General features: G+C 37.2%; 1 protein-coding gene across 6 annotated transcripts in view; it reads right to left on the bottom strand.

Moving 5' to 3' along the window:
* Nucleotides 1-5,260, bottom strand: part of IRAG1 (inositol 1,4,5-triphosphate receptor associated 1) — an 82,401-nt gene extending 77,141 nt beyond the window's left edge. For 2 of the 6 annotated variants that reach the window (XM_025167379.2, XM_088145935.1), the window contains exon 1: nucleotides 5,138-5,199. The gene's annotated coding sequence lies outside the window, so the exon portion shown is untranslated. Of the gene's footprint in view, nucleotides 1-5,137 lie in introns of all 6 variants that reach the window. The other 4 variants (XM_015888273.3, XM_088145937.1, XM_088145936.1 and 1 more) reach the window with 4 other exon arrangements.
* Nucleotides 5,261-16,907: the final 11,647 nt, after the last annotated feature.

Raw genomic sequence — 16,907 nt, 5'->3', positions numbered from 1 at the left:
GCACCAGGTTGATGAAATCTTTTGTATCTATTTATTGGACAAGTAGTAAAGTGGTGGAGCAAGAAAGAGAAAACCTGAGAGCAGTCTTCATTTCAAAACTACCTTCTCAAAATCTCCAGGGGAACTAATGTACAAGAGAGAGGAGGTTAGCAACTCTCTCATATAGCAAACAATCATGACAGGACAGAAGGTAAAATGCTTGGCTTATGCTACCAGAGCCTCCAACTTTGAGAACTCTGGCCACTAATACTGCTAGGGAAATACACAAGTCTGTCACTGGTTCTAGTTTTGTTACAGGTTTGGCAAAAGCTCAATATAAATACTTAAGATGCAAATTGTATAACCATTTATGAATATGGTCTTAGTCTAGTTTATGTTCTTGTTATCCTGAAAATATCTGGATATCATGTATTTTCCCTATTTCTTTATTTGGAGCTAGAAGACTCCAGTACATATTCCACTCCTAGACATTGTTAAGAATAATTAAGTCCTAGTAACTTCAATGAGCTTTACAAGTATACACACTTTGGACCTAAAATGCAACCTATGGCATTTCAGGCAAAATGTTTTGGGAGAATAAAGTCCTAATATGATGAATGGGAAGTTTCCTTGAAGTAATCAGAGGCATGGCAATGAACTATTGTCAATTCTCACATCAGTTAAAGAATGCAATTGCCATAGTAACAGTGCAGGCATTTAAACAGAGCAACAGACTTTTTATAGCATCTTTTTGGTTGTCAAACTGGCATGTGCTTTTAGATTCAGAGCAGATACAAGATGGCTTATAAGTCAAATATGAATGGAAGAAATTACAGAGGGTATCTTTGTCAAAGATATGGTATATGATTTGCAGACTCTTACAAGCATTCAAAGTCTTTAGTGTGAACTTTTACTGTTATATTTTATCTATGTGTTTAAAAAAAGAATGAGTAGTATTCATTTCTAGAGAGAGAAGCCATTAGAGATGTCTCATCTAGCCCAAAGTTTTTGCCAAACAAGCACTTCTAATCTGCTCTCAAAGTCAGATCTCCCAAACTGTTTTTGAGAAAACATTGTGTATTTGTACAGTGTCCCTACTAATTGCAAGTCATGTCTGCAATGGAGGCCTATTCCCAGATGGGAAGTAGTGGGAGAAGGGTACTGTACTTTGCATTTGCTGAGGTTTGTTTTCTATACCGATTGTCACTTCATGGTTTACAGAGCTGAGCATTGGTTCTGACCTGGAAACAGATTATAAAAGAAAGTCCTGGCTGTCATTCAGCTTGCAAGGCTTTATCAAGACCTATATAGGAAAAACTTTTAAAAGTTGCCACAGCAATAAACATGATAGGATCCCATTTGTTTGGTTCAAGATGGAAGTAAATAAGGATATACAGCAAGATATGAACAGAGATGTTTCTAAGGAAATAGTTTCTGGCTTAAATATCTCCTGGCATTTTAATGAACTGTTCAAGCTTTAATCATCAATATGGGTTTAATGCTATTGAAGCTCTTCCCATGATTGATTTTTTAGTCAATCTATGTGAATTTGAGCCTTCAAATATTGATGTGCAAATGCTATTATTTTTATTTTATACTGTACCATTGCAGCATATAGTGTATTACAGATTTACAAAGAACTATGTTGACATTTTTGTTGTCTAAAAAATTTATGAGGCACAAATTACAAGGCTCAAATTGCCATACTTTGGAGGCACGATGCAAAGACCTAGCTCTCTAGAGAAATCTCTAGTGCTGGGAAAGGTGGAAGGAAAGAGGACAACCAACAGCAAAGTGGCTGGGCTAGGTTACATTTGTGATGGGTGCACCATTAGAAGACCTAAAGGACCAAATTAGGAACAGATTGTCATGAAGAAAATCTATATGAGATTATGTTATTATTATAAGAGTTGACACTGACTTAATGGCACATAATCAATCAGTAGGAATTTGCAGTTAAAACAGTGAAGAGGGATGGAGAGACAAATGTTAAATAATACACAACTGTTATTACTGTAGTACAAAGGACCAGGCTGTAGCTTCATTATAGCATATCCCATGATTCTACACATTGTGCTCTACTGTGTCTTCCAACTGCTATTTATTTGAAACAAACAAAAACATTCTTCCCCTAACAAAATGCATGTTTAACATGACTAAACAGTTATGAATTCTTTAAAACGTTTTATTTATAAATTCTCTCATCCAACTTTTAGTTTGTTCTTACCGTACAATGTAGGCTGAGAGTAACAATAAGTTGTATCCATAAATTGGCTTATTTCAATTCAGTCTTTCATATTGTGGTTTTTTAGCACAGGTTCCCCTGAAATTTCAGTCAGGGTTTTGTTTTGCAAGTTCTGCACATAATAGCTTCCTGGGCAGAACAAGATAGTGTTGTTCTGTCAACAAACTGGACCTCTCCATACCCCACACCCCCACTCCAAAAAAAAGATTTTGAAAGATTCGTATGAAACAAAAGCTTTGGAAGGAATTTGAAAAATATGTGATTACATTTTTTTAAAAAAAAAGTTTTTAAACAAAATTATCTTTTTAAAAATTACATCAGGAACCAGAAGTTTGGGTGAGGCTTTCTTCCCTTTCCTAACCTCACTCACTTTTTTTGGGGGGGGGCACCTTCCTGGCTTTTTCTTTTCCATCCCAGCACACTTTTTTACTGCCTGCACATGGCTGATCCTATCACTTATCTCATGGAGTAGACCTCACTCACTGTGACTCCTCTTGAGAGGTCTCTTTAAAATTCTCTATAGGAAAGAAGATGTGAACAAAACCACATGCAGATTTTAAATGGTCATGTATTTGAAAAGAATCTTTTTAAAATAAAGATGGGCTGGGAAACTCCCCTATTCCTACTGTCAATAAAACTGAATGGAAATATAACTGATCTGCAGATCCTTTGATCCTCATTGGAAGGACTGGCATTCAACAGCTTTTTAAAGAGGGAAATAAATCCTAATGGAAAGGACTAATTGAAAGGACCTAAAACCCAAATAAAGGCAGAAAGATAACACAGACATTACATGAGCTAGCAAGACATCTTCTCAGTAAATAATAAATGAGTGCTGGGGTTACTAGGGCAGGTGACCTGATTGTACATCATGGTTTAGATGTTACAGGTGAGTTAATTTCTGTTTGGAGTATTTCTCTGCATACAAGACATTTTTCAGTCTTGAGCTCTTCCACAAAAAGCCAGGTTTATATCATTAAGCCATCACTTATATTTCTTTAAAAACAGCTGAAAATAAGATCCAAAGCAAATATTCCAGTTTAAAAGAAATTAAGAATTAGACCCTTTCTAAAGGTCTTATTACAACTCCCAAATAAATTTCGTTTTCCTGCATGAAAATAAGTGCAATTTGAATGTTTTCTTATTCATCATTCTAGAACATCACATCTCTACTGCTACACTTCAATATAAATATAAGCATTACAAGCTATATACTTTGAATATAAAACAGATTATAGCCGATAAAACAATGTTGTATTTTATCAATATATAAATTATAGCTGAGTATAGTACTTACTGTAAATGCTAAGAATATCCCCTGTTTCTCCTGAGTGATTTAAAACTTGTTCCAAATTAAATATCATCCAGCCTTTGAGACATGAAAGCAAAATGGTAGCCTGGTGGTCTTCAAGGAGTTAACTAATAGTGTACAATGGAGACAACTAAGTTCTCTCCTTTCAGAAAATCTTCAGGCACCTAATTCTATTGTGCTCTGCATTCTTTCTCACACAGTCACATATACAACAGCAAGAGATGTTGAAATGTGAGCATTTAAGTATGAAGTTTCCTGCTTTCATTATTTGGTTTAGAATAAAATGTCAGACATATCAAAGGTGTTCAGGAACAGTTTGGTCCTGAGTCTCAAAAACTAGATGTAGAGGACTGGATATTCTTTATCAAAGCTATTTTCCTGTCCTTAGAGCTTACAGCTAACTCAAGCTCTTGAATATACAAGAACAAGACAAAAAACAAACAAACAGACATAGCATGCATTCCAATATAGCCATGACTTAAGGGAAGAATGCACATAAGTCTAGGTAAGTTCTGGAGCACCAGAAACAAATATAGCAAATATAGAATCTTAACATCTCCTGAAAGGAGATCAATCAGAAAGAACAGAAATAATGCACTTCCAATGGAAATAGAACAGTGCTGTTCAGCATATTTTTATAATGCTGTAATAACATACAAAATATATTTTTTAATTGAGCTATAGTTATTGAAAAGGGTTGGGTTATAACCCTTAAAATGATTACAAATATACAATAAATATTTCCAGAAGTTAGAATTCTTGGCAAATTCTAATAAAAGAGTTACTATGGAATACTTTTAAACCAGCCCTGGTTTGCTTGCATAAATATCAAGGCTATCAACAGAATCTTAAACTTTCAGTTCATGGTAGCTAACAAAAATTGAACAGAAGTATCAGGCATGTATACTTTAAAATGGTTGCTTATAAACAATGTTAATTACCTGCAAACCAATTACAATCCAATCCTACCTTCCAGTAAGATTGTTTTTTAAAGATCATTTGTGTTTAATTTTAGAAATCCTTAAAGAAATCTCCTGAGTATGCTTATAGCTTTTTTTGAAAAATAGATAGGGACCATCATTCCAAAGACACAGTTCTGGAGACATCTTCTGAAAAGACAGGTTCTAAAGGCAAGCAGATATCTCATCAAAGGACGCAATTTGACTATATACTAAGTGAGCATATAGCAAAGAAGCCCGTACAGCTGTGCATTACTGCTGCAATGAGCTCACTTTACATTCATTTATAAGTGGAGTAATAGCTAAACATCTCAAATTGTGAGCCAAGAAGAGCTTCACTTAACAATTAAGGTAAGAGCACAATTTACCAATAAAATTAGTTCATTAAACATCAGGCTTTAACCTGGACTTACACTGACATTTCTTGAGCACGGTTTTGTATGCACATTCAAACTAGTACAGGAGAAGGAAGGGGGTTTAAGTTAAGTACTTTACCAAGATACTCCTGTTTAGGAAACTGAAATCCAGGACAATCGATAAGGCTTCACTAAAGCATAACAATGAGGTACTGTACCTTTAAGGTAGAAAAAGGTTCCTTGGCTGAAGAAAGTGCTATACTCTCAGTTTACAGAGACTACTTACCTAAAACTGAGCCATTCCTCTTGTTTTCCCCATTCAGCAAAGCTTCCTTCTCTCTCTCTTTCTCTGTTCTACTCACTCTGGGAGCTTTTACCATTTAAGGTCAATGTGTAACATCTGGCTCCCTTAACTAAGCTAAAGCACTTGCTAGACTTAGCCAAGCTTCTAACATTCAAAACGGATTTTAAGAAACTATTCAGAAAGCCAAGTGAAAGATTTCCCTCATTTTAGCAGAAATGCTGAGAACAAGAAGCAGATCCCCATTAGCATTCTCTCACAGTTTACAACACGAGGACATTACTCATTTCTGAATAACTAAATTTAAAATGGGCACATAGGAAACAGATGAAATCTCAAGATTGTGTTAACTCTTAACACAGGTGTACACATTAGCAAAAGCATTTTTTCTGGGATGTTCTTTCCGCTGCTTCTTATGAACAAAGCTTTCAAGAACATATTAAGTACACCTACATGTTTAGGAAAAACCTCTGACCCAGTTCCAGATTAAGACTGTATTCCCCTATTACAAAAGAATAATGTAAACTAAAAATGTATATTCAAGAGGCTGCTATTTGCATCTTGCATAAGAAGAAGAGAGACAAGCAATAGTTTATTTTTATAGCATGGATCTCACCTAGCACAAACCAGATTTTAAAATCTGGAGTCTCCAAGTTACTTACAGCCCCACAAATGATCCATAAACTCTTATTTTTTATGGCCTTAGACAATATAATAAGTGAAATCTTCCATTATTTACCATATCACAGTATCAAAGATGGAATTAATACCTCAGTCCTGTTAATATGGTTGTTTTTGTTTTTAAGTAAGTTGGATAAATTCCAAATTGAGCTATTTAATAAACAAAACGGACTTTATAACATTACACTGGGACTGTACTGTCTGAAGATGCATATCTTCCCACTACTAAGTAACCCTACCTAATTTGCCTATATGGACTTTTTTCCCCTGACCCATTCTGCAGACATGGCTTAAAATACTTGACATGTTTTTTCTCTCTCCCACATATTAAACATTTTTTCTGATAAATTTAACCATTTTGTCATGAAAGGGTTTTGGGGAATGTGAAAATGTTTACACTATCTTGTAAACAATCTGTTGATTTGATAAAGATAGTGCCTTAATATAAATTCTGGATTCCTAGAATCCTAGAGTGAGAGCCAGTTTGGTGTAGTGGCTAAGGCACCAGGCTACAAACAAGGAGATTGTGAGTTCTAATCCCATCTGAGCACAAAACCAGCTGGGTGATCCCAGGCCAGTCATTCCCTCTCAGCCCTAGAAAGCAGGCAATGGCAAACCACTTCTGAAAAACCCTTGCCAAGAAAACTACAGCAAGTGGTCTAAGCAGTCGCCAGGAGTCAACACTGACTTGAAGGCACAAAAACATTAAAAATTAAAAAATCCTAGAAGCTAAGCAGGGTCAGACCTGGCTAGGGTTTTGATGGGAGACTAGCAGGAAGTCCCAGGACTGTAAGGTAGTCTGGGAAGTTGAAAAAGCTTTCTGGAGGTAGGCAGTGACAAACCATTTCTGTATTATTGCAATATAGTAATGCCCATAGTGTATGCATATGTGTGTGTGGCAGGGGGTATGAGTGGTGGTCAAAACACGCAAGAGGGCAGATATGGTGCTGCAATACAAGATCTGCTTCATACATACAAAAAAGGTGGAACTTGCATTGCAATGCCCCATCTGTCATCTTGCCTGTTTTGATGCCCCTGCAGACACCACAGAGTTGCCAAAAAAAACTGCATGGCCATGATTATGAAGTCACCAGGAATCAAACTTGACTAGAGGGAATCTTCCCTCCTTCCCTAACCAATATTGTTGCCTTTGTTTTTCACATCAATATTAGCACACTTGTCTTCTAATTATCAATTTTTTAAATTCAGGCTTCTTAGGGAACTTTATTCAATAGACAAGAGTGGGAATAAGAATGGTAGCAGCAAGATGAGTGTAACTGGCTTGTCTCTCTCCACACAATATTAATCACATGGGATAAGAGACTAAATAGAGCTTATGTCACCACAACATGGATGGTCCTAACCACCTTCAGGAAGATGTTGAAGAATGAGCTGTTCCAGAAGGCATGTGCATTGTGATGACTCTTTGTTTTGTATCATATGTTTTATGGGCTTTTAATCTTATTTGTATTTTTCTATTTTTGTTTTACAGGTAGTCCTCATTCAACAACCACTCATTCAGCAACCAAAGTTACAACAGTGCTGAACAATGGGACTTACAACCATTCCTCATAGTTGCGGCTATCGCAGCATCCCCACAACTGCAATTTGTGTGCTTGGCAACTGGCTTGCAATTATGACAGCTGGAGCATCCCACAGTCATACAATCACCATTTGCGAGCTTCACAGTTGGCTTCCAACAAGCAAAGTAAATGGGGAAGCTGGCAGGAGGTTGCAAATGGCAATCACGTGACTGTGGGATGCTGCAACTGTGCGGAATTTGCCTAATGATGGCAACTGGAACTGCTGCAAATGCTGTCATAAGTTGGCATGGTCACATGACATCACACTTTACAGTCATGTCTCTTAGCAACAGGGTTGCCAGTCCCAATTACTATCATTAAGTGAGGACTACCTGTATTGTACTTGTAAGTACTTGAGGGTCTGTCGGATTGTGGCAGGGTAAAAATATAAAGTTCAGATCCAACATAAGCATGAAAAGTTAGTTGTAATTTATCTTATTGCTGAAAAACAGTGATCATGTAGAACAAGATACAAAAGGAGGATATAGAGAGAGCAAGAGGAAGAGAAAGGCAATCAGACATCCAATCATTTTTAAGGCACAAGAGAGAAAAAACTTTGTGGGGTACCTCTGCCTCGATAGCCATGGCTCCTATCTTCTCATTTCCTAACACTGTGAAAATGCATCCTTGGAACCAGTGAAAAACTACTAAATGGGAAGGAGGGGTATTTCTGTGAATTCACAGTTAATCACGAAAATGATTTCATTTACTAGTAAGTAACCAGTGCTTCTTCACTGTTGTCTCTGTAAACCAGATTTACAGGCAAAGAGCAAGCTAAAATATCTAATGGAGTGGTAGGAATTATGGTAGAACTGACTTCAGTTTGGGCTCCAGTAAATGAGAAAAAGGCACTGATCAGATAGAAACAAGGTCATCTTCTGTGTAACAGGCAACTGTGTCCCTAACATCATGTGCATGTAATCTTTGGTCTAATGCTGATGCAGAATCCTGAAAATAGGTCAAAAGAATGATGCCGTGATTGATGTGAAAAGCACATAGTAATTCTGCCAATAAGTTGTCAGACTGGAGGACTTATTTAAATTTATGGAGGACAAGGAGAAAGGTTAGGCCTCAGTGCAGCCAATTTACTAGAATGCCTACCTAAGATGACTGCAGTAAAGGTGGCCTTCTTCTAGGAGGGCTGGTACAATGGGCTAACAGTTCACAGGGTGTCTGATCAACATAGCCACAATTAACAAGAAGCTTCAGAATAATGGCCAAGGAGAGGGACATTGGTTATGAAAATCTTTTAAAAAATCTCATTATAAGGTAAGAGGAGGCAGTTACACCCTCAACAGTCATACTCACAGCCAACAGTAAAGCTTTCATCAATAAGATTTTTTTTTTTTTAACCCTGTGAGACAGAAGAAAAAGGAGGCATAATCCTAGCCACAAGCAGTCAGATCCACTATCTTTTTGGGCTGCAAATGCATAGAAATAATATTCATTGGTGCATCTTGTGAAGGATTATCTAGCTTCCACTAGAACATATCAAGAAAAAGGAAGCCTATCACCTCTCTGGGTAACTGCTTACACTGCTTTTACTATTAGGATTTTTTTTCTAACATTCAAATGGAATCTGTCTTCCTGTAACTTAAATCCATTATTCTGTTTCCTGTGCTCTGGAACACAAAAGAACAGAACTTGACCTCCTTCAATGTAACTTTAAGTATTTGAAGAGTGCTACCATATTCCTTATCAGCGTACTGTTGTCAAGGCTAAATATTCCCAATTCTTTCAGTCTCGTTATGGGACTTTACTTGCAGTCCCATGATCAGCCTGTTCTTTGAACCAGACTGTCTGAATCCTTTTTAAAGCGTGATACTCAGAACTGAACACAAACTTGTGGTAGGGATTGACCAAGTGGAATTCCAATTTTCCATGATTTGGAAACTATCTGTTGACCCAGCCTAAAATTGCATTTAGCTTTTTGCTGCCACATTATACTGCTGACTCATATTTAATTTATGATCAGCTACTGTTCCAAGATCTTTTTCACAAATATTATTGGCAAACTTGCATTTGATTTCTGGTTCATAAGTAAAAAACTTTGCATTTGTCTCAATATAACTTCATTGTATTATTTTCAGCCCATTTCTCTGAGCTGTCAGGACAACATTTTAGAGGTCCTAACTTTCTGCCTTCCAAGATATTAGCTATCCTTGCAGTTTACATCAATAGCATATTTGATAAACATTCCCTACATCTCTTCATCCAAATCATTAATAAAAATATTAAGAACTACAGAGCCCAGAACTGAATCTTATGGCACTTAATTCGGTACTTTGATGAGCACACTCTGAATAGGAATTTTGAGCCAGCTTGTATCCATTTGATTATCATATCATACAGCCCACATTTAACTACAGGTAGTCCTCACTTAATTATCCTAATTGGGACTGGAATTTCTGTCACTAAGCAAAGCAGTCATTAGGCAAAACATCATGTGACTACACCGCTTAAAGATGGCAGTTCCCATTGCGGCTGTTAGGTGAGGACCTCACACTTCTCCTGCCTTGCTGTACTCGCCTCCGTTTCAACTCCCACCTGCCTGTCTTCCCCCAATCTCTGCCCTTTTGGCCATCATGCATTCTGCTGCCCCTGCCACCCCCAGCTGATCTTTACCATCTTCTTCCTCCTGCTGCTGATGAGGTACATCCAGCTGAGGCAGCTGCTGGGCCTTCACAAAGCCTCTGCATGGCCAGCAGACAGTCTCATGAAGGGCCAGCAGCTGCCTCGTCTGGGCACGCCTCGTCAGTAGGAGGAGGAAGAAGACAGTCAGCCCTATTGGGTAGACCAGACCAAGAAATCAACTCCATAAGATATCTAAACTACTTTTATTAAGATTGGCTATAATGGTGTAATGGAAGGCGTGGACGGGCCTTGGCTATAGACAGAAGGTTCAACAAATGGTCTTGTGGTGTGGTTGTAGTAACTTGGAATTGAATACACTTAAAACCATGGAGATGATTGTGGACTTTAGGAAGAATCCTTCTAATACTCCTCCCCTTACCATACTCAACAGCCTAGTATCAGTGGTTGAGTCCTTCAAGTTCTTGGGTTCTATACTTTCCCAAGACCTGAAACGGACGTTTAACATTACAGCCATTATTAAAAAGGCACAGCAAAGGATGTTTTTCCTGCGGCAACTTAGGAAGTTTAAATTATCCCAGGAGCTCTTGGTACAGTTTTACAGGGGAATCATTGAGTCTGTTATCTGCTCCTCTATAACTGTCTGGTTTGATTCTGCAGCCAAACAGGACAGACTCAGACTCCAACGGATAGTTAAGTCTGCAGAAAGGATAATTGCAACCCGCCTGCCTTCTATAGAAGAACTGTATACTGTAAGGGTCAAAAGGAGGGCAGAGAGGAAATCTGCAAACTCTTCTCATCCTGGATATAATCTGTTCCAACTTCTTCCTCCAGGATGGCGCTATAGAGCTCCATATGTTAAAACATCTAGACATCGGAATAGTTTTTTCCCTTGTGCCATTGCTCTGTTAAATACTATATGATTTGATATGCATTGGACAGTGGCTTCTTCTTTTGGAAAAGTTATTTTACTGGGCAGTGTTATTGTTACTGTTTATTAATTTTCTGTTGTTATCCAAATGCACCGCTGATCTTGCTGTTCGTCACCGAAGACAAATTCCTTGTATATATTTTATACTTGGTCATTAAAGTATTTTGTATTTGTATTGTATTTGTAATGGAAGGCTTGATCCAGGAAGATACTGGAATGGAGGATTAAGGTTATCAGGAGGGAGGGGGGACATTCCAAAACAAGCACTTTCTCAGTCTGCAGCAGGAACGTGGGAAGAAGAAAAGGATGAGACTAGCCCCTCCCTAGAGTCTCACAGGGAATAGCCACTAGTTGCTTTAGCATAGGTTTAGTCTGGCAAGATTCTGTCTATTAGGTACAAGCTAATAAAGGAACTGTACTGGATTGGATTATATGGTTCATGGGGTCACGAAGAGTCGGACACGACTTAACGACTAAACAACAACAACAGCTGGATTGGATTGCCTTGTTCTTGTTCTTGGGCTGAACCTGACAAATAATAAAATCTTGCAAGTCTGATTTTGCTGTATCTCTTCTTCCTTCTGTTTCTTCCATTCAGTGAATTAGGGACATGTCCATCTGAGCTGCTTCCAAATATTATCTGGACATTCTGGACTTAAAACATGGTTAACCCCTTGTTGCATTGGGAATGGAGCTTGCATATCTCCATCCTTACTCTTTATATAAACACAGAAGTTGAATGCAGAAGGCATTAAGAATTATGCATGGTGATTAAGTAAGAGAAGGGTTAAGAATATATTGGATTACTGCTGAGTGAATGGGGATTGAATACAAAAGTGAGTGATTTGTATGGTTTGGTCATACTGTATAAACAAAATCATTTAGGATCAAATTGCAAAATAAATACATGAAGGAGGAATGAATGGATCAAGAGGAAGGCGAAAACCAAGAAGATTGTGGTTGGAGGGAATTTATGAGATCCTAAAAAAGAGAGAGGTATAAAGAACAAAAGGCAACGTATGAATCAGTACATGCATGCGATGGAAGCTTGAGGGTTTGCAAAGATGCAAACATATGGAGAAAAATAATGAATAGTATTGGTATAGATTAGTTTGAGTATTGTTTCCTTTTCTTTTTCTAATACTATGCCATTAAGTTCTCTGTCTTACTGTTTCTTACTTCTTTTCTGAGCTCGGTATAACACTGCTTATGCAAAAGGAATACGTGATGGATATGTATGCAAAGCTAATACATCAAGACTACTGAGACAGAGGATGACAGTCCACTACTGAAAGCAATCCTTTGCCATCTGTGGTATGGAGAGCTGAAATTGAGAGAGACTGAGGTCAGCTAATCCTGAACTGATATACCAGGATTGCACAAATAGTGGGTCCATTTGGGTGGAAGGAATGCAACCTAGTGTGCAGAACATGAAGCAGACTGGTATTTCGATGTACAGAAAGTTCCAGAAATAAGTCTGTCTGTACTATGGGATGGAAGAAAGGCCTTTCATGGGATTCAAACAAATTTGCTCCAGTAAAAGTGAACATTTGGAAGGAGAAAAGATAGGACTTCACATAGTTCATCATGAACTTGAGATCCCCAAAGAGTGACAAACTGAAGATGAAGCTTGAAATGTCAATGTCAGCAAACAACAGTAATCCACGTATGGGTAGTCTGCTGTGCCCTGTAAATGGAGATAGCCCGCCAAAGGTGTATTGCATTTCAAAAGTAAACACAGGGTATGGGCCAATTCAGCATTCCTGTATGCAATCACTAGGAGTAACATTTTAGTAGTTATTTACAGAGTAAGAAAACGTATCTCCTCAAGAACCTAGAAGAAATAAACCACCAACTACTTTAAAGAAAATTTACCACAAAGAGAAGAATAAAATCTGACAGGTTTTCAGAGAGTTCAAAACATGGAAAAATGCCTAGGACACCAAATCCTTCAAAAGTTATGGCACTATAAAAAACATATAGCAGTAGACAGAAAGAGTATGAGGTCATTTCAAGACATTACATTGTAAAACATCAAAATTAAAATTTCTAAATCATGAGCTTAATTCTAGTTCAGGTCTGTTAAAAGTTCTTTCTACTCAATCTTATGTTAATGCTACTATCAGTTTAAAGTATTTCACATTATAAAAGAGTACAAGACTTAGGTATGAAGCCCACTCAATGCAATTCACTTCAATTTGTTGCCATATCACTGATGAGCACTCTGAGAATGATTTCAAGCTATTCAGTTGTCTTTCAATCCAACTTTGCCACCTGAACTAGTTTATCCAGTTAGAATATTGTGGAGACTTTGTGAAACAGGAAAAAATCAGTAGAAAATCTTCCATACATGCCTAGAAAGTACATTCTAACAATAAAGTGAGCTCTGCAATGAAATCCTATTTTAAAAGCACAAGCATAAACAAATCTGGTTCTCAATCTGCCCTGAGAAATTCTAATTTTACACAGAGATTCTTGACAGATGTTATTCTTAGTCCAACTCACGGGGGCCAAGAGATCACTCTTCACCGTTCATTAGCAAGGAAATTTATTCCCAGGGAAAAGTCATGCCAGCTGAATTACAAATGTTATCCCAAAGCTAAAACTCCAATTAAATAAAGCTGAAAACAGCTAACTTTTTAAAAATCTTGATGTGAGGAAGCTTGGATGATTTTACCGTACATTAGTAAAGTACGGACAATCATTTATCTGTTGATCAGGCTATTAATTTTATAGTCACATTTTAAATGAAAAAGATAATAAATCTTAGACTGCATTTTGGTTTTAAAATAGGCCAGAGGCAGAGGCTTTGTCAGTGCTAAAAAGATGGGGGTGGGGGGTGGAAGGGTGGGACGCAAAGTTCCATAGGACTCAAAGTTACATACAATATCGGAAGTTGACCTAATTTGGAACCATACTAACAAACTCTGGATATGAACTACAGGATACCAACAGAGTTTTCTGGGTGCAGCGTACGGGATAGAAATTATGCCCCAACTGCAAACACGGTAGTAATAATGGAATTAACTTACCGGGCTATTATTAGGGTTACTTTCATACCTTCTGGTTGCTTAGGCTTTTTTATCTCCCACAGTCTGACTCTATTGTTGCTAAATATTGCCCAATTGTCAGTATCATATGCCACAATCTATCTTAGATATTCTGTTTGGTTTTGCTGATCACCCATTAAATTAAATTATAGTGTAGAATTTATAGGCAAATAGCCTACTTTTAAATATAGTAAAGTTATGTGGTATGAGAACTCACCTTAGATGAAAGATGGGGGGTAGCCCTAAAAGTTCAATGTGCTTGAATCAAAAATATTTTTCCTTCCCTTTTCTTTTTTCTGCCAAATGCTTCTGTGAATCAGAATGGGAATTCTGTGTGATCTGATTAGTTTAATATGCAAACAAACTACCAGTCTGTTCTGCTTAGGACATGGCAACCTGTATTTTGAATTCTCATGATATCTTATTCTGCATGACAGTTGTAAAGGATGACTAGACAAAACTCACCCCTGCCTTGCATAAATTTGCTACTGAATCTTTCACCAGAAGGAACATATGATATTTATTTTGGTTTTATGCCTGATTATTCATTATTCAGCAATTTGTTACTCACAAATTCTGGTGATCTCTGGTTTTACCTCCCAAATTGTCCTTTGATCTAGGCATCTCCTGTATCTTCGTTTCTGGCTTTTTCTCTATCTCCTAGTTCAACTCCTAACACCAGAGCTCTGAGTGACTGTCACTTATATGCCATTCTTTTCTCTACTTAAGTTATTTCTCTTCAGCATTATGAAATTCTTGCTTCTAAAGTTGGTATATATTAAACGCAATGGTGTCTAGATATGAGTGATGTCTACTACTATATCTGCAGATTTGTCAAAATCTTCAGGGAAAAAGCAAACAAACGCATAATTCCAGAGAACTATTATAGTAATATAAATGAAATGTGTGCCTACATATTTAGTACTTATCCAATAATCATTTCTGCAAACCACTAAACATTCCTATTGGTGATGATATTTGGACTATCAGCCATTTTATACTGTTGTCACCAGGGGAGTGGGGGGCGTAGTGGGTTTTGTATTTGGGATTTTTATTCCTGTAAAGCCTCCTGGAGTCACCGTGAGTGAAGTGGGCAGCCATATAAATTGCATAAATAAATTTCATAAATAAACAAACAAACAAAGTATATCCAACCATTTGCCACTAAGTATAAGAGTATAAGCCTTCTGGAACATCTTCCCCCCTGAGGTGAGGTTAGCCCCAACTCTTATGGCCTTTTGGAAAGCCCTCAAAACATGGTTTTCTCAACAGGCCGGGGGATCCCCTGGCAGCAGAGAGCCCATACATTGGTTGCACCACATATAACATCTTAATTTAACCCTCCCGCAATCTTGTTTTTACTTATGTGAATTATTTAATTGTTTTAACTGGTACTTTACATTCTATTTTAATAGTTGGTTTTATTGTGCACTGCCCAGAGTCACCTGGTATGAGATGGGCAGTCATAGAAATTGGATAAATATAAATAAATAAATTAAATAAATAAATAAATAAATAAGCACAGCTATGATCCATGAGTAGTTTCTTATCAAGTACTGCCTACTCCGTAGTGTTATCCAGCTTGCAGAGCTCATTTGCCTTTAAGGCTATGCTGTGAATGTCTTAAAGAGAGTCATTCTTACTACTGTTAATTTTTTTTTTTTTTTAAATCCCTACAATATGTATTTACTGTCAACATCAAGAAATCCTTTCAGATATATTACATCATTGTAAAAGAATAACCTTTACTCTCCAAGATGTAAATTTTTAAATAATTCTGACTCCCCTAGAGATGCAGATTATCCCACCGTAAGAAAATCCAAAGACTGCCTTACATTAAAATGAATCTAAATGCATTCTAATATATAACACCAACAAGATTATTTCAGTCTTACTTTCTTACCTTATTGGATATTTTGTTTTTCATAGCCAATATGACTTCTTTCTGTAAAGAATATCTGTCTTCTGCTCATATCAGGATAATTCAAAAATGTAAGAGAAGAATTATTAAGATGATAAACGCGAGAAACCAAACAATTTAGTGGAAATAGCGCCAATACCATCTTTACAACAATACCGATTTGGCATTTGTCTTCTAGTTCACACAACAATAGCTTGGCAACCAAAACCCTTCAGAAGAAATCTAACAATCCAGTCTGATTATACCTAGCAACAGTTTCACTCATCTTCCTACTCAGATAATTCAAACTGATTATAAAAGTACTGGGTTGCAGCTCAGTAAAACTTGGAGGGCCAAAGATTCCTTATTCTTGTCATAGAAATTGATTGTTTTATATTACAACATTAAGGAATCATGTCATATTCATTTCTATTTGATGTTGATGAAATACAATGGAAGTCAGTGTCATAAAAACTCGAAATTCCTTCTGCCAAGGAATTCTAGGCACTATAGTTTTATGAGATCACTGTCAACTGTCATCAGAGATTCCTGGTCTTCTCACAGTATTAGAGTACAGATCATTTAAGGATCTAGCCAAGACAGATACTCCTAATAATTACACAGACATGTTCATTGTTGCATTCTTGGCAACAGAAAAGTGGTTTGCCATTATTCTTCCAGGATATTTTTTGATTCCTGAGTCTAGTCTATAGCCTTGGGATTTCTTAGCGGTGTCCCATCTAGGTACTAACCAAGTCTGGCCTGCTTCTCTCCTATTGCATGGGTTAGTCAGATACAGCAATTACATACTTCTTAGTTGCAGACCTCTTACCAGAAATCTCCCAGAATGTAGTGAAGTTTGCTCAATTGCCATTACTATCAAGTTCCATTGGGCCTGATGACCATTTAGTGGAGGAGTTACCAACAACAGTCCTAGAATTCTGTCATTAATTAGTCTTGCTATTTGTTTTATACTGTACATCAGAGTGTTGTTATATTCTTTATTTGGTCTATGACC

Source organism: Python bivittatus, unplaced genomic scaffold (genome assembly GCF_059951505.1).
Source record: "Python bivittatus isolate LINGU-HERP-01145 unplaced genomic scaffold, Pbiv_v1 ctg000480_np1212, whole genome shotgun sequence".
Lineage (NCBI taxonomy): Eukaryota > Metazoa > Chordata > Lepidosauria > Squamata > Pythonidae > Python > Python bivittatus.
Note: the sequence above shows the minus strand (reverse complement) of the source record. Positions and strands in the feature narration are given on the sequence as shown.